The following is a 25,353-nucleotide window of genomic DNA, read 5'->3' as shown; positions in this document are numbered from 1 at the left end:
CCTCCTCGTCAGGGGAGCACTTGCAGGGGATTTCACAGGCTTTAAATACATCTCAGCCCGCAGCAGAGGGGCTGCAAGTGACCTTGTGATGGTTCCCAGAGGGACATGTATGTGCTTAAAAGAACAAGACTGACCCATTTCTCTTTGCAGGAGAACTTGGCCGTCACTCCCCAGCTGCAGGGACATTGTCTTATTAAAATGCACAAGCCACACACCAAGTGCCAGCCTGGCCATGGCTCCAGCCTCAGGTCAGCATCAACATGGCTAGTCTGAGTCTTTGCTTTCCAAATCCAGTCCCAATGTGCCTCTTTTCCTTTAATCTCTCTGCTCCCATTGCTGGATTCCCCTCTTGGAATCAATCTAAAGAACATAAGCACCTCCTGATTTTGCCATTGAGACTGGTAAACCATGCAGACGACGCATGGCTCCTGGAGCAGCGAGCCTGTCAGCAGGGACACGATGGCAGAGCTGCTCCTGTTATGCAACAGCGTCGTTGCTCCCGTGCCAAGGCACCCACAGCCCTGCAAACCCATTCCCAAGCTGCTCCAAGGGAAGTGGGGACAGCCAGCATGCACACAGCCACACACAACCCACATGCCCAAAAGGGACACTTTGAGTAATTACAGATAGTGACAAGGAACAGTGAAACAGAAATCCACACTAAAAAAAAAAAAAAAATTAAAAAAAAAAAGTTAAAAAAAAAATAAAGGGGGGAGGTGGGATTTGGATCCATGCACAGGCCATTCATGGAACAAAGGAGTTATTTTAAGTCTGGGCTGGAAATAGAAAACAAATTAGACCATGCAAGGCCTTTGTTGAAGATGATCTGCAAAGACAAATGGAAACGCCTGGAGAGGAAATTAAAAAAAACCTAAACATGAAACCACCCGGGCACTGGGACTGCAAAGGGAAACAGGGCAGGGGAGTGGAGAAGGAAAGGAAAGGAGTGACAATCAGATGCCAAAAAGGAGACAGATAAGAAAACCAGTGGAGGACAGCAAAAGCAGACTAACAGAACTGACTGGTAAAACCCCAGGGATGGAAAAACAGCTGAAAATGCCCCATTTTGTGGTGGAAGCCCATCCCAAAGTCCCAGATACAGAAGTGCAGGAGCTGAAACTAAAAAGCCCATCTGCTGGGGTAAGATGGGCTGTGCAAAGGAACAAACCAAACCCTCCTCCTCCTGCCCAGCCCTCTGTCTGGCAGCCTGGCATGCTGCAATATTCACCCTGTGCTGCCACATCCACCTGGGATGGGATCCAGGCAATTTTACCATGGTGCAAGAGCAGACAGCCTGTTCCAGGGCAAAACTCCTTCTCTCCCCACTTCCAGACCCCATTTCTCTCTTTTCCCTGCTCACCCTGTACACCATCTTACATTAAACATGGACTTAAATGCTGGAACTCTTACGCAGTTCCAATCTCAGTTGAATAAACACACACCAGCAAGTTTAAATCAAAAAACCCCACGCAATTCCTTGCTGACAATGACACTGTAAGCACATGGGAATTTCTGCCCTGCTCCCAAGTGCATTGAACAGCACATTAACAACCGTGGCTGTAACAACACATCACCACTGCGTCCACTCGCTGCTCCCAGGAGCTAACCCAGAGCCCAGGCTACCCAGACAAACAAGGCTTTTAAAATGCAAGGCAGATTACAAAGCACCTGCGAGGTTTATTTATATATTTTGCACAGAACACGCTGCTCATTTGATTTTCAAACCCTTCAGTTCATGTTGCTAAAGAGACAGGTCCTCTGATGTCTTGGGCACATTCATGAAAGCGAGGGGAGTCATCTCCTCCAGATCCTTTTGTTGAACAAATTACTCAGCTCAGGAGTGACATTTTCAGTTATTTACATCCTGAATAAAGAAGGGAAATTCATTTTCTGGAGTTCCTAAGATAAATTCTTTGAGGAAGATTGTACCACTAAACATTTTCTCCTTTCGCACGTTCCCGGTTTTCAAAGGCGACAAAACATCTTTGCCTTCTAAATTATTCCTTTTCTTTCATGATCCTCTAATGATTCAGGAGTCTAAACTCCACACGAGGACCTTTGAAGAGCACCAACTGCCAGCATAAAAGCTGAACTATTATGACAAACTGCACAATTTAATGCCTCCCTAGGAAGACACGTGCAAAGGAACAGAATTACCCTAGGGAACCGAAATGAAGCCTGCAAATAAATTAAATGACCTGTAAACCAAGGTACTCAAAAATATATGAGATGCTATGCAACTGTGCCATAAAATATCACTAAAGAAAGGGGTCTTCTGGGAGCAGAGCTGTTTTAAACTAACCCATTTCACTCCTGGTTTTCACTGCAGTTGTTCCACACACCCCTGCACCCCAGACTCCGGATGGGAACTGAGGTAATGCTACCTCAGCCACTTGTGATGGTCTGTCAAATATCAGCTCTGAACCCTCCCCTGGGCCTTCCTCCTAACATCCTCCAGGTAATTACTAGCAGATAGAGTCAATTTTCAGCCCAGGTTAATAACTGAATTCCAGCTATTTGTTGCTGCATATTGCTGCTGCTTTCATTTCTCCCCAGGAACACTGATGAGAAGTTCTGGCTCGCTGGTGGCCCAGAGAAAGGAGCTGCTCATTAGTTCACAGTCAGACAGGTCCAAGCAGTAGCAGGCATTAATTGGCTATATTCTGCTTTTCTTGTCTAGGTAATTAATAGCTTCTAGACAGAAAGTCAAAGTCTCTCTTGAGGCACCAAAAAATTCCAGTGTTTGCATACAATGAGGGCAATTTGCAGCGAGGGAAGGGGAGCAGGAGAACATCACCTTCACCTCCTCCTCCATCCCCTTGTCAGACACCCCTACATAAACCACAGCCCACTGCAGCAAGAGGCCTGGACTGCAGCAAACCTGCTCTGAATCCACAGAGGAGTCTTACCCTGAAAAGAAGGAAAGGCTTGCACAGCTCCAGCTCCCTCCAGCTTCACTCCAAGGCAAACAGCACTTAGCAGGCTCTGGGTTATGTTTCTAGGACAGGCTTACAGAACAGCTGGGGATTCCTGATGTGTTTAATAACTGAACTCATGCAAGTGGGCAAACAGGATTTCGGTGCTTCCCTGCCAAGCTCAGTCCTGCTGACAACACGCTGTCCAAAGCTGTCAGTCACTCCCCAGCAGATCAGGACTCCTGCCTTGTCAACCAGGACTTCTCCAGCTGCAGCCTGCTCAGACCCTTTGTCATTTGCCTCTCCTGGGCTTGAGGCAATGCTTTTCAGCCTGTCATTTACAGGTTTCTGGAAGCCTGAGGACTTAGTTTGCAGGAGTCCTTGAAAGGTGGCTGTAACTCATGCTAGACAGATATCTCGCAGGGTGGGCTGCTCCAGGGAGAAGCAATGAGCACTGGGGTCAGAAGACTCTGCCCTCCCTGCCCTGTCACAGGGGAGGGAGGGGAGACTTTTGCCTTGTTTGCTGGCAAAATGCCAGTCCCTGGGCTATCAGTCCATCCTGTTTAGCAATTGCTGAACTCAAAGCTATTTAGTAATAATAATTAATAACTACTTTAAAAACCCTCTGAGCTGCCAATGTCAAGCTATTCCTAAAATGAGTCACTGGCCCAATTTGCTGTTGCCACAAACAGGTACCTCCTGTCCCCCTCCATCTGTCCTGGAGCCAAGGTTACAAAGGGCTCCTCACCCTCCAACCTTTCAGCCATGTAAGAGAAACAAAGAAAACCACGAGGGAAGCGTGTGACACAAAGCAATCCTCATCTGGGCAGCACAGCTCCTGGGCAAACAGCAGCTCTGTGCCTGAGTCACTGAGCTCACACCGAGCTGGTCTGGACAAGAGCACCGGGAATGCCAGCAGAGGAAACAGGAGAGCCACAGCCTCAAGGTCAAATACTGCTTTTGTGGAGCTATAGAAACAAATTATGGCATAATAATCTTTCCAGAGTCCATCTGGGAGGTACTTAAGGATGCTTCCCAGTACTTCCATGCATTGAGCTAATAACCTTGATGAAGGCCTCAGATTTAAACTGAGATGAAAGCTCATCATGCACAGCAAGAAAAGACCTGGCGTCCAAAATTGTCTCTGCTGAGACAATGAGTTTCCTGTGGTGCCAAGATGAAACAGGCAGCCTACACAGGGATAGCTAAGACAATTATTGCCCCCACATCTCCATGACTTCTGCTTGGGCAGTCGAGCTGCCTTTAACAGCCCTGATGCTTTACTGGGAGTAGCCAGTGATTGTGGATTTCAGTGAAAATAGCTGTGGTGCCTGTGAGGGCTCTGTACCACAGCACACAGCCCTTCCCACTGCTCCTGCAAAGCCCCCGAGCCCACCCAGGGAACACAAATCCAACCAAAAAAAAAGAAAAAAAAATGAAGCAAAATGCTTTTTAAATAGCCAAGAGGCCACTATAGCTTTACTCCAGGTGTACAGCAGTCACATCAGGAGTTACTCCTCTGCACAGCTGGGCAGTGTGTGTGCGCTCCTGGGGCTCTCTGGCATGGGAAAGTCCTTTTTTGTCCATCTTTGGAGCTGCAATTCCAGAAGAATTCACACCACTGGGTACTGATTACAGCTCGGTAGGCACAGACGTGCCACTTCAAACTGGAAAAACAGCAAGTTTCTGTATTTGGGTAACTCTCCAGCTTTTAAGTCGTACAGGAATTTTTATGGATGAACACAGCACACACACACTGTGAAGCTCTGTTCCATGCTTTACCCAGGAAATTCAATCTGCTTTAATACAAAACACTTGACCACAATTTCACCCAGTGGAAGAACTGCCTGCCCTTCAAAAGGAGCAATGCCATCCTCCCAGCAGCTGGGGAACAGCAGGTTTCCCACAAAACCACTGCCAGCAGAAGCCCCACACAGCCCAGGAGTGCTGCCTTGCAGGACAGAGGTGACCCAGGTGCAAGGCTGTTGACTGACTTAGGCAGGCAGGATAGGGAGCTCCTTAGTCCTCCTCCCACAGCTCTGGTTTAAGGGGTGTGGAATGACTTAATTATGCCCCTCAAGGCAGGAAGAAGTCGCTTGTCTTTAAATACTCAAACTTTTATTGAGTTAACAAGTTTTAACAAGGTCAAGGCTTGAACAGTAAACTCTTACCCAAAGGGGAATTTGCTGTTTCCCCTCTTGCAATTCATTAGCGTCCCCCACAGTTTATCCCTGGGTTAAAGTGATAAACTTTACAGAGAGAAAAATCAAGAAAAAAAAAAATATTAGAGCAGTTAGGGTAAATAAACCTTCATTTTTTTCATCCTACCACAATGTCCCAGAGAAGCACCTGGCACTGTACACAGCAGCCACACACATCCCTGTGGAGGGGGCACAGGCAGACAGGGCACCCTCCTCTGTCACCTCCTGCCCAGCCTAGGGGTGAGCTCTGGGAAACCCCCTCTGTTCCCATCACTGTGGGCTCTGCACTGCAAACAGCTGCAGAACAGCTGGCTGGGAACTGAACAATGGGCTCGGGCCACGGGAGCCAACCCCTTCTCCCTCCATTTCCTACGGCATGCCTGATTGCTAAGGAGTAGGAAATCTCCAGAAACAAACACACAAATCTTGCAGACAGATGCTAGAGGTAAAGAAATGAATGCTGAACTGTTTAGCAACATGGAAAGAGAAATATTAATTGCAGCCTTCCACAAAACCACCTCCCTGCTCCACAGCCCAAGCTGGAAAAGGCTTCCCAGTTTTGTTTTTACATCAGCCACCCACAGGGCAGGACCATTCCCACGTCCCCATGTGCTCATTTACATCATCAGCCTTGCCTAAATATTTCCAAGTCCTACAAGCTCAGACTGCCAAGGAAAAGGACAGCATTACCATCCAAACATACACCACTCACCAAGAACATTTAACCATGTGAGCAGAAAGTCACCTAGGAGGCAGGGGTGGGGACAGAGGAAAAGTCAGCCCTTGCCAAATTTTACCTTCTTCCTTGCCAAATTTTACCTTCTTCCCACAGCCCTGTGAGAAGGGCAGAGCATCAGGGATGTACCTTGCTCAACCTGCACTTGAGAGGTTCTGTTCATTGTCCACTTGAGGATCCCTCAGCAGCAGTCACTGGCCTGAGCAGAAGTGCCATCCTTTGGACATCCAGCAGTTTTAATTCCTCCGAGCAGGAGTTTGTACTGGTTTGACTAAATTTTCTTTTAAATCAGGTCTGCTTGAACTGGAGTTGGTTTCCTGCTGCAATTCAGATATCCCATTACACAGCTCATCCCAGCTGCCAGCTCTGTACAGCTCAAGCAAATGGAAAGTTGAGCAGTTCATGGAAAAAAATGCTTTGATACACAGAAAAAGAAGTCAGATTTGAAAAAAGCCTGTACAGAATTTACCTCTAGGTTCTGATACTTGGTTATATAAAGGTAAGGAGAGGTTGGATGGGGGGTTGAGCAATCTATCTAGTGGAAGGTATGGGGGCAGGGGGCTGGAACTAGATGATGTTTAAGGTCCTTTCAAATCCCACCCATCCTGAGATTCCAGTAAAACTCAGAAGACAGCACACTTCTGGACATGGAGCAGGATGCAGAGTTTTGCCTGTACCTCTTCTCTTTCAAAGCAACCTTCCTGCTCTCCCCCTCCAACCCAGCCTTTTCAACGAGATTCCAGTTTGGCATCCCATGGCTCCAAGCCCTCTTCCCTTTACAATTTTTAGCTCCCTCAGCCTAAAGGCAAAGGAGATCAGACAGGGCCACAGGGGCAAGTGCAGGACCCCACTTGCTCTAGCAGAAGCCAGGTCAGCTGGGATGTGTGTGAACAGTCACCAGCACCACCAGGGCTCTGCTCCAAGTCAGCAAAGAGCTGCTGGAAGGACAGAAGCAAGGCAGTAGATTGCACTTCTGTACCTTAAACACACTGTAACAACGTACTTAATACTTCAACACATGAAATATAATTTCTGTCAACAAAATCGGTGTTACAGGCCCACGGCCTCTTTTATTAGCTAGATGCTAATGGAGCTACAATACATCAGGTCCCATTTTAAAAGTTGCAAATAGTTTATAAAGGCTTAATCAATCATTAAATAGGTGTTTGAATAAATGGCTAAATCAATCATTATAAGCCCTAACTCTAAGTAAGCTATTGGACTTTGTAATAACCTGCAAAATCTCCAGCTGAGATTCCCACACCTATGTACAGGACCCCATCACATCACAGACCTGAAGAACAGAACATGCTATCTATCATTTCTTAACTATTTGTGCATAAGCTTTAATGTAAATATAGACTATATATTGCCACATTCCATGTGGATGATGTTAAAAATACAGATGAAACACTGCAGAGCACTAAAAAGCAGTCCTTTGGGATGGCACTGGAGAATATTTAATAAAGGCAAAAGCTGCAGGCTAATTTCCCCTGGGAGTTCCCATTTAGAGCCTGTCACAGTGAGAATCCATCACAGACAGCACTGATACACCCAAATATGAGAGGAAAAACCCTCTTCCTTCCCCAGTGCCAGCCACCAGGATATCACCTTTGGTAAATGAAGGAGCACCTCTGGCAGGGCTCTGCCAACAACCCACCCACCCTCTCTGAGGGTATCCAGCAGTGGCATGGAGAGGGATGGAGCAGAGCATCCCTCAGAGCTCCCACCCCAGCCCCTCTCCTGAACCTGCCTGAGAAGGGCTGTGATCAAGCTCTTCTGTTCCATCCTCCTGTAATTCATGCCAGGTAACTTCTGCAAATGCTGTTTAGCAATCCCAAAGAGCAAGAGATGCAGTTTAACACGTAGGGTAACACATTAAAGTCACTCACACCCTGCAGCACCACTGTTCTCTCTGGCACACCAACCCAAAGGTTAGCTACCAGCAGGTATTCAAATTTCAAAGTAAAAGAGTTAAACTTTAAACCATTTTAAGTCTGTATCACACCCGTGTGTGCTAAGTAGAGAGGGGAAAGGCATCCTGTCCAATGGTTTAAAAAGATTTCAGGTCACTGTCCCTTATGCAATGAGAGTTACTCAGCTGGATAAGATCAGCCATTAAGCAGGATTACAAATTTAGCTTCCCTCACCAGTGTGATCTTCTACTAATAATGGTATCATGAAATATAACAGAAAATGTTTAAAGAATTGCCCTTTGAGTCACTAGCAAGGCACAAAATGCTCACATGGCAAAAGGCAAAATCTTGTCTTTTAACTGCAAGGATGCTGCAAAAAACCGAGGTGGGCAGAGAGACAGAAAACAAAACACCACAGCCCTGGTGTCACTACCAGCACAAGAAAACCCTGGCAGTGCTGAGACCCTGCAAATCGAACTGGTGGGGCTCAGCTGGGAGGGAAGATGTGAAGCATCAGCAGCCAACTCACCCCAAGAAGCTGGGATTTGACACATTCTGCTTCTGATGGCACCTTTCTTACATACAGGCAGGGCCTTCTTGCTCCAGGACAGTAAAAATAAACACAGACACAGTCCAAGACATCCCTTGAGAGAATTAAGGCAATTTTTACAGTCTCACCCCCAGCCCCAGTGCAGAGCACAGTGCAGAGCAGAGGCAGCTCCAGGATCAGTGCTGGTCAACAACTGCCCCACACCTCCCAGGGTGGGGACATCCACTGCCCATCACCAACTGCCCCACACCTCCCAGAGTGGGGACACCCCACTTTGCATCACCAACTGCACTGACACTTCAATCTCATCCCACTAATCTCTGCACCAGGGAACACTGGGCTACTCCAGCAATGACATCATTGGCAGATTTGGTTACAGTGCTGATTACATCATCACCCACAAGAGATTATGCAGCTTTCCAAATGGCACCAGCAGCTTCTAAATAGCTTAGGTGGAGGAAGCCACGAAGGACATATAAATTTCAGAAGTCTCAGGTTGTAAGTTTAATGGAAGAACTTTCAACACTATCTTTTGGAAATATCCGTGCATGGACAAAGTATTTTCACATGCTGTCGCTCATGTCAGTGAGCCAGCACGCATTTAGGAGAATATTTTGGTTTCTGGAAAAGTCACACTCATGGTGAGTGAAGGCTCTGCATGAGCGTAACCAGAAGAACGTCACCGCCGGTCGCGGGGCAACAGGCAACCCCAGATTTGCCAAGAGCACGATAAGGAATGTGTGTGCTGAACCATCTCTCTCCACAGTGGGAAAAATACTTTTAAAAGCCTATTTAAATTACTTTCAGCAGAAGACAACGAAGTTTAATAACAGGAACTCAAACGAGAAGCAAGCACCCATTACAGAGTCTGGCACTGTGAGTCCAGGAGCGTGAGAAGGACACTGTTCTGCTGTCCCCATGCCACACACCAGCATTAGCTCTGTCACGGGGTGCTGCTGCTTGCTCAGCCTTCCCTCCTCTGCGTGGACTATTTGCAGAAACAGCATTAAAGCAACCATCAAGCAGATGCTTAAAAAATGCAGAATGACGTTCAAATGACATCTATCCATAAATCAGCCCAAACCACAAACATCTGAAGAAGATTTTCACTTAATCCAATTTACTGTAATCTCTCTCTTTAGTTAAAATGACAGAAATGTCAAAATGGGACTTTACTCCTCTGTCAAAGCATCTCATGGTGAAAAAGGAAAATAAGCAGGCTCTCGCACGCAGCGCCACTTATTAGGTTAGAAATGTCAAAACTGTACTTTGATTCTCACTATTAGCAGTCACATCCACATGCTGTGCCCTTCTGTTGCACTTCATTTCCCCCAAAAAGTGAGCACATAGCATATGCTCCATGCCAAGCATCATCCAGGCAAAACCACAAGTTTCCCATTTCTGTTGCTGATGACCCTTGTGCTCATCCCTGTCCGGGAGCAGGCACACCCTTCTCAGATCACACAGAAATAGTCTTATTTGCCATCAAAACTCTCAGGAGGACTGTGTTCTGCTGCTCCTAAAGAATACAACAACAACCCAAGCCTGCTCAGCAGACCAACCTCAAATTGCTTTCCCCTATCTCCCCACATTAATTAGCAAATGGGGTAATTGACTCTCTGCCTGGGAGTTAAGCACGTGTGTGTCCACATACATATTTCCATGTGTGAGAGTGCATATCGTTTTCCCCAGTGGTCACAAAAATTAAGCCATAATCCAAGAGTCCAGGGAAGTGAAAGAAAAATACCTACTGTCAGGAGTGGGGTCTTCATGCATTATTTAACAAGAACTCTGTTGGCAAAACTGGTGTTGTTTTTATATAAAAGCTAATAGAAATTGTACCTCCAGGTGTCAAAACACTGATGGTAATTCCTGCTGCCTCAGACATCTTGATGTTTCAATTTTAGCAGTATGAGGAGCCTGCAGGGAATCCAAGAGGGTAAAGTGCTTGTACTCAAAGAGAAGCAGAGAGAAGGAGAGCCTTTTTATTTCTTTATAAAGGGCTCAGGGGAACAGTTCTACTCACTGGAATTATCAGATCTGGTTCCCCTGCTCCTTCCCTTCCTTGAAAGAGGAAAGAGCAAGATAGGCTAACAAGGAGTGATTGTATTGTGTCGACAGAGAAAAAAAAAATCCATGAGGCTGCTAAGGAGAAGTGAAAAGACAAAGAACTGGTGAACAGAAGACATCGCTGGGGTGCAGCAGCACAAGAGCAGCTGGAGGTAACGGGACACTCCAAAGATCTCCAGGGAACAGAAAAGCTGCAATGGAAGAGCAATTTTAATACAGGCTGGGTTTTATTAAGTTTGTGGCTAGAAGCACAGTGATATGTAGGACTCCTCCCTCACTAATTTCCACCTGTAGTTCTTCAGCCCATCACACCTCCACAGAGCAATGACAGGGCTGTGAAACAGTAAGAGACACATCAAGAGTCCTCTCCTGACCACCCCAGAATGTACAGCCAACTCCAGGCAAAAATCAGAGCCACAGCAAAGACACCAGGCAGTAAATAAGCTCTGACATTTCAATAATCAATTATGGTAGTATAGCAATAGTGGTTTCAGGCCAATGCTGCACCTAAAAAGCATAGGCAATGCAAACCACTGTCCCCAAGTACCCCAGTGGAGGCTGTGGGGAGGAGAGCACAGCTCTCCAAATCCACCCTCCTGGGCTCAGTGTGTAGGAGAGCCCCAGGAAAAACCTGGTCTGGGCAGTCCTGTTTCCATATCACTTCCACCATGGGATGGCGGGGGGGACAGACAAGGAGAAAACAATAGCTCAGGAATCTACACACAGCTCAGCATGGAGTTCAAGGGAAAAGAAAAACAGCTTCTCCAGGCAGCCACTCAGCCAGGGACACAAAGGTCTTGGAGAGATCCTTCATTGGGTCACGAACTTTCGCAACCCCACTGCAAAAACAGCGCCGAGGAAATTCCCGAGGAAAAGTAAAAAATGGACACAAGAGCAAGCTCAGACAAGGAATGCCAGCACTGCTGCTGATCCCATTTCACCAAAGCACATGCCCAGTTCTCCTTCCACCTGGCAGCCCACCAAACAGCACGACCACCCCGTGGGAGCTGCACCCGAAGCACCCCAGATCCTGCCCTGTACCTGGAGCACAGCAGGGACTGGGAAGTGACCAGGGCACTCCCCTCCCACAGGGATCTGATCCTATAAGGTTATCCCAGCAATCTGTACCAGGCCCCCTCCCCACTGTGTGTGCCCAGGTATCACTTACGGCTGACTAACACTTCAGGGATGGGCGGCCATCACTCCCACCCGCTCCGAGAGAGTCATTTGTTGCCTCCTTGCTCCTCCAGCCATGTCTCACAGTGCGTGGTATAAACTTTAAGAGGCAATGACCTCATCGGAGCTGGGAAGAGGGAGGCGGGGAAATTGGCTACTTGCCACCTTCTCATTTTTCACATAAGAAAAATAATTTATGAGTGAAAGCCCATTTTATTCATCTGGAAAAAAAAAATCCTACTAAAAGCAGCAGGCCTGCCTTGGAGTGTGTCACTCGTAGAGCAGCTCCTGGAGCAGCACCCACCTGGGGTGATGCAGAGCGGGATGCCCAGCACTCCCTGTACCCCTGGCTCCAAGGAACAAACCCCCAGGCACCCCTAGACTGACCCACCAACCCACAGAGCACATCAGGCTACAGTGCAAGCAACCCTCCCCTCTCTGTTAAGGCTGGCTTCCGTTAAGGCACAGGGAGCGACTTCCAGCTCTCTCTAATTTGTAACTCCTCCAAAAGGGCAATTAAGCAGCCAAACCGTAGCTGTGACTGGGATTTCAGCTCAGCTCTCTGTGATGAGGCCATCAGACAGGGCTCTGCAGCGAGCAGTAACTCCAAGGCATGTCATTAATTTTGCCCAGACATGTATCACACCCCATTTCAGATCGCACACGGAGCATGTGTGCGGTGCTCTGCAGACACAGGATACACAGATCCTGCATACTCACACATTTTATATACTCGTATTACTTATGTTATAGATTCACACATACATTACTCATAGCTCTTATGAACAGAACATACAGTTCATCTTGGCATGAATCCCAGAGAAAGGAAAAAAAAACCCCAAAAACCCCTGCAGTAACAAATCCAACTTGTATTGAATCCAACAGCATCTGTGGTAGGAGTTAGAGCAGTATTATGGATCATTAAATGATTGAATTATTTTGTGTAACACACCCATGCATCTCTGAAAGCAGCAGGCAAACCTGCTGTTTCAAGGGACATTTCCCCAGGGAAAGCGTGTCATCACTCTCCCAAGTTTTTGCCCATAACTGTGGGAAACTGTGCAAAAAGCAGCTTATTTCTGCAGCGTGCATTCAACAAGCTGTTGTGTGCATCATTCCCACTGAGGCACCCCTGTGTTTTAAGACAGAGCCCAAATATGTCCATATGGGACTGCAGCTGCCCTAAGAAGTACAAGATCTGAGTCACAAGTGCTGGACAACACTGGAGTCCACTCTCAATAGCAGTCTGGGATATTTCACCTGTACACACCATACAACAGTGGCAAGAAGGCAGATTAGGATGGACTGAGAAGGTAACTCCTTAGTAGGATGCTGTGCAATGAAAGAAAATTAAAAAAAAAATAAATCACAGCACACTGCAGATTCTATACACCTTTGTAACCTCCGCAGCAAGTTTGCAGCATATCAAAGCATTCTTCATCCCCTCCAAAAATGGGCTTAGTTCACTCTTTGGAGCTTGACACCCAATGTTAAAGATTCAGAAAGTCACAGCTGCAAGATTCTCATTTACTGAAGGAGAACTGAGCACGATGTGGAGCAGCAGAGCTGAGCCCAGCTCTGACTGTCCCAGCACAGCCCTCCCGTCCCACCTGCAGCATCCCTGTCCCTGCTGCCTCCTTCCAACCCAGCTAAAGCCCCATCTCACCATCTCTCCTGGAATCCCCACCCCACCAGAAGTGTCTTCCCCAGAACCACCCATTCCCAAAGTTCTGCAGGAGAGTTCTCCAGCAGTAACTCCCGGTATGCCACAGCCAGCACCAGAACAGCAGCTGCAAACTCCCACTGGCCTGACCCAAGCCGAAACACACCGAGCGCCGCTTTTCAGGCAAACCCAAATTACAGCATCATCTGCTGACTGCTCCCAGGACCAACAAACCCACATTAATTACAGGCTAAACTTTGCAATTCACCTCTCAAGCACACGAAACATCAGCAAAACTGCTTTGATCCCACTGACAAATCCCCTCTCCAGCCGACGCGTGAGACCAAAACGTCCGGGAAAAAATATTTCCAAACTTTTTCTCTCCTCTTCCCTAGCTGCTACCCTCCCCCTAAAATTATGTGTTCCCCACCAAGGAGGGCTGGAGGGGAAAAAAAAATCACCTCAGAAAGCAGCAGGGGCTCACAAAACCTTGCACTTCACCTCCACCGGCAAGCAGCCGGGCAGGCGCAGGAGTGCGTGCTCAGCCTCCAGCGCTGAACGCTGTTTCTGTGTCGCCGGGCCAAGTCCCAGTTTTTCAAAGCAACTTCTTTCTGCTGTGGCCTAGTTTAGTTCTCCACACAAAACGGCACCAAAACAAAAGCCTCCCAGCCAGCCGAGGGAGGGAAGTGGGGGGTACTTACCTAGCAGCATCCCCACATCACCTCCTGCATCTTTAGCAGCCACTCTCTTAACTTCAAAATAAATAAATAAAGCGAGGCCACACAGCCTTAAAACCAATCTGGAAATGAAATGGAAAGCCTGTAATTATTTCTCAATGCTCCTGCCAGTCTCAGCCTATAAACACAGTGGATTACATAAGTCCACCCCTCCTGTTTTGAAGCCAAAAGTATGAGCTTTTCCTCCAGCTCTGGCAGCAAGTAATAATTCCTCGTCGGCATGGCAACGCTGGCTGGCTTCCAGCAGACAATGGGCGAGTTGAAATACTGCTACGGCCTTTTTATAGCTTAGCTCTGAAAAACCTCTAAAATATTAGCTATCTGATGGCTAACCCAACTTGACAACCTCTCCTCCTTTAACTGTTTCCTTCCTGCACCACCAGCAGGAATTGCCCAGACAGTCCAGGGTCACGGGGCAGTGGAGCAGGGGATGCTCCTCCTCCCAGGGACAGCACGCAGGAACCGTTTCCCATCTACTGGATTTGTTGATTTGTCACAGACACAGCATCTGCAATAAGTGCCACAACCCCATCTGGGCTCTTCTGGGGTTATTTCAGTCTGTTACTCAGCAGGTACATTTGCTCTGCTCGCTGCCTCCAGCGAGCTGCGTGCCAGGTTCTCCTCCAGCTTGCCTGGCCTGAGAGAAAACAGACCACAAAATAACACTTTGTGCATGTGGCTCCATCACCGTCCTCCCGGGTGAGCTGTGAGCAAGCTCGTGGGGCTCCGAGTGTGATATGCAGAGCTGCAGGGAAGCAAGATGCTTCACAAATCCTCCCTCATCAAATGCTGGGAGAAGTCATGTGTCCTTCTGGGACAGCATTGCAGGGATGTCCTGGAGAAGCAGCTGCACTCGAGATGCCCTGTGCCCCTGTGGCAGTGTAGGGCAACCTGCCCATACAGCTGGGGCTTGTTCTGAAGCTGAATGAATTAAAAGCAGCAACACATCCCAGCAAGACTGAGAAACAGCAGCAAAACTCAAACAGAAGAGGAGCAGACACTCAAGTCATCATTAGTGTCAGTGGTGTAGGAAGACTGATGAAGTTAAGGAGCCTCATGATTGAGTTTCAACCAAATCCTACTGAAATGAGCAGCTAACACACACACTTCATGTGAAGTTAATATTTATCCTGACACACTCTGTCCAGGATGACCCCACCATCTCCACACCCTGGCACAGACCCTGACCACCCAAAGGCCAGCAGATCCCAGCTGCATTTACGCCTCTGAGCATGAGCTCAGTGAGTGCCACTGCCGTGTGCTGGCTTGCTGCAGCCTGAGGAAAACTCACCCCAAGGGCTGGGAGATCCTCTGCAATTTGCTGAATTTTGCAAGTTAGCAAATAAGCAAAGAAAACAATAGAAATTAAAGGGAAAACTGAAGAACAGCAGAGCCAAGGCCACCACAAAAAACACAGTTAGCTCCATTCTCAATGCTCAGTTCTCAAAACAGTGTTGCTAGTGTTCACAATCCAGCTCCATTTCTGGCAAGAATGCTGGGAAACCCAAAGGCTCCTGCTCTGCACTGGTGGCTCTCCATGGCCAGCCCTCTGCACACAGCAGCCCACTGCCCCCGTGGTCTCCAGGAAAGTCTTGAATGCACGACCCCTGGGAGTCTTTAACACTCAAAACCAGAAGGCAAACAAAAAAAGAACATTTCTTTCTAAATCTCATTAAGTTGCAGAGCATGATTATGATTTTCTAATGTGTAGAGGTGATAACACTGCTTGGAGCTCTAGTTCAATTAATTATTTTATGGGAATAAACATACCAGGAGAGACTAAATGCAAACCATAAAGGTTCCTTGGTACATGTCAGGCTCACAGCTGCTCAGCCTTTGATACAAGGCTACAGTTTCTAATGCCACAGAAGGGCCTAATTCCCACAGTAGAAAAAAAAGAAAAAAGTCAAGCAATCATCTCAGCACAAACCAGGATGCAGCACACCCTGGCAGATGCTGGTTCCTATACCAAAGTGTGCAAGATGGCCAAGAGCAGCAGCTGTTGCTGCTGATAATTAAATACACGTTATGCTACCAGAAAGCCAAGCAGAGCCACACACGAGGGGAAAGAAAACCAGACCTGTTGTGGAGCATCTACCTGAATCTCATGAGCTCAGAATGGGCTCATGAAGTTGAGAGGTGCCAACTTGAAATCTCTTAATGTTGTTTTTCCTAATGAGGACTCTGTCACATGACTGGAACACTTGTGTTTTCTAGGTGAGAATAATAATTTAGTCTCTTTTTAATGGCAAATTTTCTGGGTTTCACCCCAGTAGGTTACAGGTGAATGAGCCACAGAGAACCCTAAGAACTTCCACGGGGGTGGGACTTGGCCCTGCTCTGCTGAATGCACAGACACAGCTCTATCTCATGCTCCTCTATTCCAGTGAAACTTCAGTGTGTCTCAGGATACCTTCCCTGAGCAAGCTGCACTTCATCCCAGTCTCCTGCCCCTTCCCCCAAAACCTCCATCCCAATTTGCTGGTACCAAGATGACATCTAAGGACCTGACTACAAAACAGCCTCTCCCCAGCCTGAAGAAAAACCCCAAGCTATTAGGGAAAACAAAAGCTGGTATTTCCTCCTGTGTGTAACACAGCATGTGCATGCAAAAACAGCACCTTAAGGTGGGCATCAGGAGTCACAAGAAAGAGAAAACAGTGAAGTCAGGGCTAAAACACTTGGAGAAGCCTTCCTGCTCTTACACAGACCAACCTCTGTTCTCTGGGTAAGGAACACCCAGCCCCACCATGACCCCAGACACAGGGATGGATGATGCAAGATGAGGAACAACAACTACAAAACCCTGCTGAAACGTTAACATGGCATCACACTACACACACTCTTCCAGCTTAAACCCTTAATTAAACAGACTATTCTTTATAGTGCTGGAGCCACTCCAACTCCCATTGTTACATTTAAAATAAAACCCCAAAACCCCACAGCATCTGTAAGACATTAGAACATTCAATACCGACTTCTTTATTCAGCTTTAAGACATCATTTAATAATTTTTCCCCTCAAACCCCAAATCTCAGGATTTAAAGGAAATAACCACCAGCACCTCTTACAGAATGTTGTTGGTTTTTTGTTGTTTTTTTTTTTTTTTTTTAAATGAACCTTCTGCAATAATATTCTTGACCTTTAACAATTCCAGACCAATTAGGTGCATGCTTGTACAGCCTCTGGACAGACTGCACAGCCAGGGCACGTTCAGTGCTGGGTGTCAGGATGAAGCAGACTCTACAGCCAGAAAGCCAGCTCCAAATACAATCCATTCATGCACAGGGACAAAACAAGAAGGCTGATTTGACCACAGAAAATCACTGGGAGCACAAGAAAAATACATTAGAAAATCAATTTTGATCACTGTTAATAAAGCTGGAAACACAAGCCAGAACCTTGCTGTTATAACCTCCATTATTCCAAGGTGGGTCTTCACTTCTCTCCCTGGAGAAGGAGCCACTTACAGCTCCTGTACCAGCCCTCAGGTGGTTCCCATGGCCTGGAAAACACATGTTCAGCCATGAAAAGGGACCCAGACATGGTGACTTTCCTGACAGGACCAGGAGAAGAACTTGGGCTGAATGCCAACCTCTGCACAGTCATGGGGAACTTCTCTTCAGCCATTCCCTGCAGGGACAGCAGGATTACAAGCTGAAATATCACCTGTTAGCAAGCCCTGAAAACATGCTGGCAGGCCATGACAAACCTCCAGGTTTCCATAAAGCTCCTACAACTTTAACACCACTGCTGATATTCCTCCTGTAAGCAGTTTCACAGCCTCTGACACAGTCTGAGGTGTCAGGCGGAAGAGCAGATGACCCCAAGATCAGCAATGTGCCCAAGGTGCACCTTGGCTCCACGAGCAGCCTGCCCAGGTGGGGGTACCAGATCAGGGACTGCTTCCCACCATCAAACAGCCAGGCTACACACCAGAGTCAACTGCACAGGCACTTTGATCTCTGCTCAGGTGATAACATCTTACCTGGGCCACATCCTCGGGCACTCCTGCCTGCTTGCTCACAGCAACTCTGCTGAGCCAAAAACATGAAAAGGGCAGCAAGGTTTGCAGAAAATCCCAATAAGTTCTCTCCAGCAGTTCCCACAGTTAATTAAACTGTTCAATCACGCATGCCTTGAAGTCCATGAAATTAAAAAAAAAAAAATCCCCAAAAGAAATACAAAAGCTGGACAATTGGTGGAAGCAGGTTTGTTTGATCAACTCTCCTCCACTTGCCAAGCAATTCTGTGGCCACAGTAAAAAAATCCTTCAGGCAACTCAGTCCTGTGTGCTGATCCTACCCTGCAGCTCCAAGTCTCCTACACCCACAGCTGCATGGCTAGGACTAAACCATCCCTCTGCTCCACAAGCCAGAGCCTCCAAAAAACACACCCACCCCAGGTACAACTGCACACTGGGCACACCTGCCTCTACGAGAGAAAAAGCTTTGCAAGGGCCAAGCCACATCCTTTGGAACAGGCTCCAACGTCAGAAAATTCTGTTAACACAGGCAAAACAAAGGAAGCATGTGGCACGTACGTAGGAACCAAAGGATGTTGGATGAGGAACACAAAGAAGGGAGGAGGTGGAAAAAGACTGCTCATTCAAGGATCTGTGCAAAAGCTGGCATTACTGGGTAATGCTTCTCCAACTGGATCAAGAAGTCCAGTAGCAGAGTATACCCCACAGACAGCACAGAAAGGGAAAAAAATCCAACAAATCAGAGTAGGGAAGTAGCTCATCACATCTTTTAGTGAAACTAAGTGGAAGGGAGTAAAAACCAAACCAAGACTCTGATCCCAAGCCGTGCTTTACTCCAGCAAGGGTCTTCTCTGTTTCTGTGAGTGCTGGACCATGTCCTTGCCAAAGGCACTGCCTAGACAATTTTTAAAAATATTTTAAAAGCATTGAAAACTACACCTCTGAAAGGTATAACAATACAGTGTGCGGAGCCCTGAGCTTCTTCCTAAAACTTGGGAGAGACCTGCAGACATGTAAGAGGCCACATGGACAAATACATCCTGAAAGCAAAGCAAGAACATGGTGAAGATACTCAACAGCAAAGTCATAAAACAGCGCAAACTCCTCCAAGACCAAAAAAACAGCTAGCTCAGACTGGATGTGGAACCAGAAGGAAAGATCAGTGGAAACACTGATCACTTCTCTGCAATCCAAGAAGTCAGGGAGAAACTGGAGGACAAGTGTTCAGCCACCAACTGGCAGAAGTCACAGGGACTTTGAAACATGGCTGGAACCTATGTAAAGCTTGTTTTTGAACTCAGGAAAGGGTAAGTTCATAGCCAGCCAACCACCACACCAGTCCTCTTCCAGAGGATTCGACATTTCCTGATTTTCAGTCTGAAACAGAAATATCCTGTAAAGAAGAAAGAAAAAAAAAAAGTCCAAATAAAATCTAAACAAGGGGGCTGTACCCAGGCCATGCAACTCAGCTGCTTCCCAAACACACACCACTGTTATCTGTTTATTCTCAGCTGGAGCTTCCCCTCCACGTCCACCTCCTCCCTCCTTTCACTTACAAACTGATATGCCATTTAAGATCTCCTATCTGCTGGCTCTGCCCACTGCATCCTCAGCATTTAAAATAAGCTGTGACAAGCTGGGTAAACCCAGGCACCATGAAAGCTGCAGAGCCGAGTGGCTGAGGGGTATTGCAGTCTAGTCATATGCTTCAATATTTTGTCCCCAAGAACTCGGCCAATCCATTTAGCAATGGAGCAGGACTCTAATAATAGACACAAGGATACACAGGAGATAAATGTACACAAGACAAAAATAAATCCCAGCCTTGTTATAATTTTAATACAGGAGCTAAACTGGGAAACGATAAATGAAGACTGTTTCCACAACTGAGTCAAGAGGAAAATTTAACTCCCAACAGCCCAAGAGTGAACAGACATTCAAAACTGGATAGGAATTCTCAGGAAGTTGGATGAGCATTAATCCTAAAATAAGTTTTTCATTATTTCAAACTACACAAAAAAACCCAACATTTTAAAGAAGCAGACTTTAAACAACTGTGCCTGTTCTCAGTCATCAAGCTGTGGGGCCACCATCCATCTCAAGCAGTTGCTCTCAGCTCTCTGTAAGTGGTTCAGCTCCACAGCAGCTCATTCTAATCTCAGTCAGTGATCTCAAACTGAAGTTCTAATACACGCATGTACATCTATAAACTCCTACATACATTTTTCCTTTATGAGCTTCAGCCTGTCTTCACTCTACATGGTTAACCACGCTCCCCCACAGCCCTGCCTTCGCTTTAGAAAACAACCTCTGGTGTTTATGAGATTAACTATTTCCCCATGGAAATTATCTGAGGGATAACTCTTCCCTTCCCACAGGAATACCCAGAAGAGCCTCAAAGATTTCACAACCTTAAGCCCTGTGTCATCATGAGTTATGCTTCTGCATACACAAACATCTGTGTGATCAAACGAGGAGGCAGAGCAGGGGCTGTGGGCCAAGGTGATGCTCTGATCTGACCCCTGGCCAGATGTCTCCAGCCCAGGGTTTCACCCAGCAGCTCTCAGACACTCCCCAAGCCTCCAGACAGGGGAAACCACCATGTTCTTCAGCAATCTGCCCCAGGCATTCACCATCCTACTGTCCATCCAGCCCCTCTCCTAGGTGTGACCACGTTCACAACCAGGTGCTCCAGCTCTGCATGGAAGTGGCTTTGTGGGGCCTCTCACAGGGCAGCTGAAGGGGGCTCCAAAAGTCCTGGTAGTCCTCCCACCTGATTCCCCCAAGCTCTGGCTCTGCAGCTCAGCATGCACAGGATCACTTCCCAGGAGTGATGCAAGATGACCCAGAGCAGATCTTCAACCACATTCAAGCCCATCCTCTGCTGAATGACAAGTGCTTGGTCCTCCCCTCCTCCCTTACCAGCCATCACTGCCTATGGTTTCAAAGCTTATTAAAAGGCTGAGCATCCTTTTTCATGTGACTCCCAGACTGCAAGGAAATCCATATTGGTAGTGGAGTAAGACTGGACCAGGCTAAATTTCACTGCAAGTTTATCTCTGCTCAAATCATCCTACTAAAAAGGAGAAAACAGTCATGTTCCAGATGGGAGAGACTTTTTATAGCAAGCCATGGATATCTGGCACGCTTTACTGAAGGTCTTTCATCATGCACACAAGGTATAATGCTATCTAGTAATCTGAGGAAACATCCATGGGATTTTCAACCTCCTCTAGAAATTGAGATTCAACAGGAAACCACAAATACACCACGCAATTAATTTTTCTTTACCAAATGTTTCCAGTCATGTCGCAATTTTAACAGTAAGCAAACTATTTGGGTTCTTTCCAGTTCTTGTGCAACAATGTTCCTCATTTTTCATTTTATTTTTTAAAGAATCTGGCTGAGATTTTTTTTTTTAGAGGAGAGTTTAAAACAAGTTAGGAAGTCAGTGTGAATAGATCATACTCTCCCTGTTAAATACTTACACCACCACCCCCCAAAGTTTCCATACCACACAGCAGAGGTTTTGTACAAACAAAGTAAAGACTTTTCCCAGCTAAAAATACAGCAAGCAGCCTAAGAAATAAGAGCAGAACAACATCTCTACCGACACAGGCAACGCTGAGCTATCTGAACCACATAAATAAAAGTCTCATTCAAACATTCCCCCACTCCCCTCCCAACACCATTCCAGGAGAACAAAGAAACATTAAGTCTTACTTTCCTGGTGTATATTTGATCAGACCTTCTGTTAACACAATATGACAACAGCAATGAAGGGAAGAATATCACAGCTAAACAACCGTCTACCATTCCCCTTCCTTCTGCCGAGTCCGTGCTGACGCAAGGATGGAGCAGCTGCTGTCTGTTTTTAAACAGCTCCATATTTCATAAGAAGCTGCTGATTTCTGAAAGGACAGAAAACCCAGCCAACGGCTTACAAAATAAGAACCAAATTAAAGCAATTCAGGACACACTATTTAAACATGGTGTCCCTTTGCTCAGCCTCCCTCCAGCGTACCACCGCAGCTGAAATTCCTAAGACACGTCTGTCCTCTGTCTCAGCCTGCTCCCTTATCACAAGCACAACTTTTAAGTATTCATCTAGCACAGAGAAGAGGACAATGGAAAATCCCTCCCACAGCTCCAGATAAAACAAATGCTTGAAATATGGGGGAAAACAAACTTTCGTCCAGCTTGATGCAATCACAGAAACTACTTCACCAGATTAACATAACCCCTCCTCTAGCTGTGTGTTCTGCTGCTGAGGGAGGCTTTATCAACAACAAACAGACATTTGGGATGGAAGGACTCTCCTTGAAGGACACAGCCATGTCTCAAACTTCTGAAAACTTACCCCAAAAATATACAGCTATTGATATAATTTTCTATTTAATCATGGATGTATCAGGTATTTGGGAAGCCACTCATCACCACTAAAATTCCACATTTGGGTCTTCTAAAAATCTGCATCATAGCAGACAGGTCACTGCATATTAGGACCTCAAAAGAAAGAAGATCAGAGATTTTCTGCTCTGACTCTGCAGCTCTCACTCTGGCTGTTAAAAGCAGTGGGTTACACCAGGCAAGTCCCTCCCGAGGGGCTCCAGACACCCGCTGTCTCCTTTCTAGTTAATAGCTGCTGTAAGAATACTGCTTTTTTGGCTGTTTGTGTCATGTTGATTAGCTTAGATAAGGGCTTGGGGAAGGAGCAGGGAGAAGAAGAGAGCATGTAGGGGGAGGAGGATTTAAAGAGGGGAAAAAAAAGGCTTTCATCTGCTCTGATAATTAGCAGGTCATGCTGAAAATGATCAGCATCCCTTTAACGCAACTGCGCATGAAATGTGCAGAGCCCTGCTCAGGTCACTGCACCCATGCAAATCACTGTGTTCCATCCCTCACTACACCCTGTGGTTTACCAAACTCCTCTGCCTTCATAAGGACTCCAGCCAAGATCCTTCTACTCCCACGTGGGAGATGGGGGGGTCACAAGGGTCTCCAATCTTGCTGCTCTGTCACAGGGGCGCTGGGCACAGAGGTGCCAAGGCCAATCAAGGATTAATTGAAGGTTTGCAAAAGACCTCCAGATTCTCTGATGAAGCAGCACAGGGGAAGCACTCGCCATTCCTGGAGAAAAAGTGGTGGCACAATCCTCCTGTTCATCACAAGGAGGTTTTTTCCCAGGGAAACCATCAACAGGGAGAAATCAGACTGCCCTGAACAAGCTTTAAAAATCTTCTGTTATTCATTACCTGTAGCTGCTGTCCCAGGCATCTCCTGCAGAGCATTTATTGCTTCATGCAGAACAATCTCCCTGCCCAAAACACACTGCCAGCTGTGGGTCCCCAGGAGCACAGCCCCTGCATCAGGCAAGCTTGGCTGCTATACTGAAGGCACCATCTGGGGCTTAGCACATAAATGCTGGAGCAAAATGAACAGTGGGGCAGGGGGGAAATTCAAAAAGCAGCCACAGAGCTCTGGTCATTTGGGCTGTCCCTCCTCCCCACACCTACTCTCCTCTTCAGAAAAGTCAGGAGTCATCTCCTGGAGGGGCAGGACCAGTTCTGCTGGAGCAGAGGCGCTTTAATAGACCTGCCCTTCTCAAAAGGAGGTGAAAAGATGATAATGACAATGACAATTCTTCCTCTGATGTACTCACATCCTTCTATTAAGGACACATTACCTCAAAGGTCAGTAATTGCCAGCCAGAGCCAGCTCTGCCTTGACAGCCCATCTTCAAAATGCACTGAGTGCCTGACTGTGCCCAGGACAGGCAGAGACTGCCCTCAACGTGCTGTCTGGAGAGAATTCCCTTTGGTGGCTCTGATGGCTGCATTTTCTCAAGTGTCTTGAATTTCAGCAGCTTTTCCTCACTTGAAAATTGTTCTTCTGCCTCAGCTTAATGTTTATCCCCAAACTGACACACACCTTCAAAGCGCTGCTGCTTGAAAGAAGCCCAGGAGGATGGAAATGAAGAGATTATTTTCAAATAAAGAAATGGGCTAAATCATTGTGCCCAGAGTTACCAGACGTGCCATCCTGCTTTGTGGAAACAGGAGCAACTTGCCAGGCACCACAGGGATGGGAAGGACAGGGAACAGTCCCACCAAGGAGATCAGTGGGGCACAGGGACCAAGGAAACAGCACTAAGGCTAGTGCAGGAGCCAACCAGAAACCCTCTGCAGGAATGTAAAAAACCATCATATAAGCAGCAGAGACTGTTATCACCCAAACTCCCTCCACACATCTCAGCAAAACAGAAAACAGCAACACTGCAATGGTCACAAGAGCATCAGGCAGGAGCCAAAGCCAGCTGAAGTGTAAAACACATCCCTCGGTGCTACCAACATTCACCTGGGAAAGGGGAAGCTTCAGCCAAGAGGGCAGCGTGGAGTTCCTCAATGACAAACCTACAGCAATTATTAGAAAGGCATCATCCATACATAATTTTGAATTTAATTTAATTAGGCACCCTGCTAACTTCATTACTTATTTAACTGGACTGCTCATTCAATTTACATTACTACTGTTCCAGATAACTGCTCCAGGCCCCATGCAGTGGGAAATGCACAAGAGGACACATTTGGGAATGCTGTAGCCCCAAGCCACAACTGGAAACGCTGTAGCCCTAAGCCCATCCCCTGACACTCAGCATTTCTCCTGGGACAAAGGCATTGACCATGCCTAAGGTTTTATTTTTCTACCTGCATGTAAAGAAGTCTAGAAGATCCCAAAGAGTTAAAAAAAAAAAAATTCCAGGTAAAATCCCCAGATTTATCATTTTTAATGCTTGTGTACACCAGTCAAAGCAACAGCCTCCTACACAGTTGCCAGATTCTTATTTTTCACCTAAGAAGTACAGAAAAGCAATACTCCATGGGGCTTGGGGGAACATATATCAGAGCACTTCACTCACCACCCAAGAGCATCTTCATAAAACCTCTCCAGAACACGACACATCAGGTCAGGACAGAAATCAGGAAAGGTCTCACGCAAGCAACTGCTCGTGCCACACAGCTGGGCTGGGGAGGCCAGCAGCCTGGAGCCAAACCTTTCACACCAAATCACAGCCAGGGATGGAGGATCCAGCTCCCCAAAGCCTCACTGGGCAGCGTGTGCATCTTCAGACAGTCACATCCCTCCTCGTCTGGAGCTCTGCCTGCCCTCGCCAGCTGCTCAGACACAACAGAATTTTCCCAGGCAACTCCGGGAGTCTCCTTGGAGGACTGAGTCCAAAGCCTCAATTCCCTGCCTGATCAGAAGGGATGCAGCAGCGTGGCAGTGAAATGGAAAAAGGGCAACAGCACCTCAAGCAGATTCCTGACACAGCCTGAAGTATGCAGGAAGATACCTCAGCCTTAGACTGAAAGGTCTGTCTCAGAAAATTCATACACATTTCAA

General features: G+C 46.9%; 1 protein-coding gene across 12 annotated transcripts in view; it reads right to left on the bottom strand.

Moving 5' to 3' along the window:
* Positions 1-25,353, bottom strand: part of NCOR2 (nuclear receptor corepressor 2) — a 229,991-nt gene that overhangs the window by 165,509 nt on the left and 39,129 nt on the right. Inside the window, exon 1 of one of the 12 annotated variants that reach the window (XM_041410485.1) lies at positions 11,557-11,613. The exons of the other annotated variants lie outside the window; for them this stretch is intronic. The gene's annotated coding sequence lies outside the window, so the exon portion shown is untranslated. Of the gene's footprint in view, positions 1-11,556; positions 11,614-25,353 lie in introns of those variants that run through there. 12 annotated transcript variants of the gene reach the window in all.

This window comes from Onychostruthus taczanowskii, unplaced genomic scaffold (assembly GCF_017590055.1).
Source record: "Onychostruthus taczanowskii isolate IOZ18803 unplaced genomic scaffold, ASM1759005v1 scaffold32, whole genome shotgun sequence".
NCBI classification, from domain to species: Eukaryota; Metazoa; Chordata; class Aves; order Passeriformes; family Passeridae; genus Onychostruthus; species Onychostruthus taczanowskii.
Note: the sequence above shows the minus strand (reverse complement) of the source record. Positions and strands in the feature narration are given on the sequence as shown.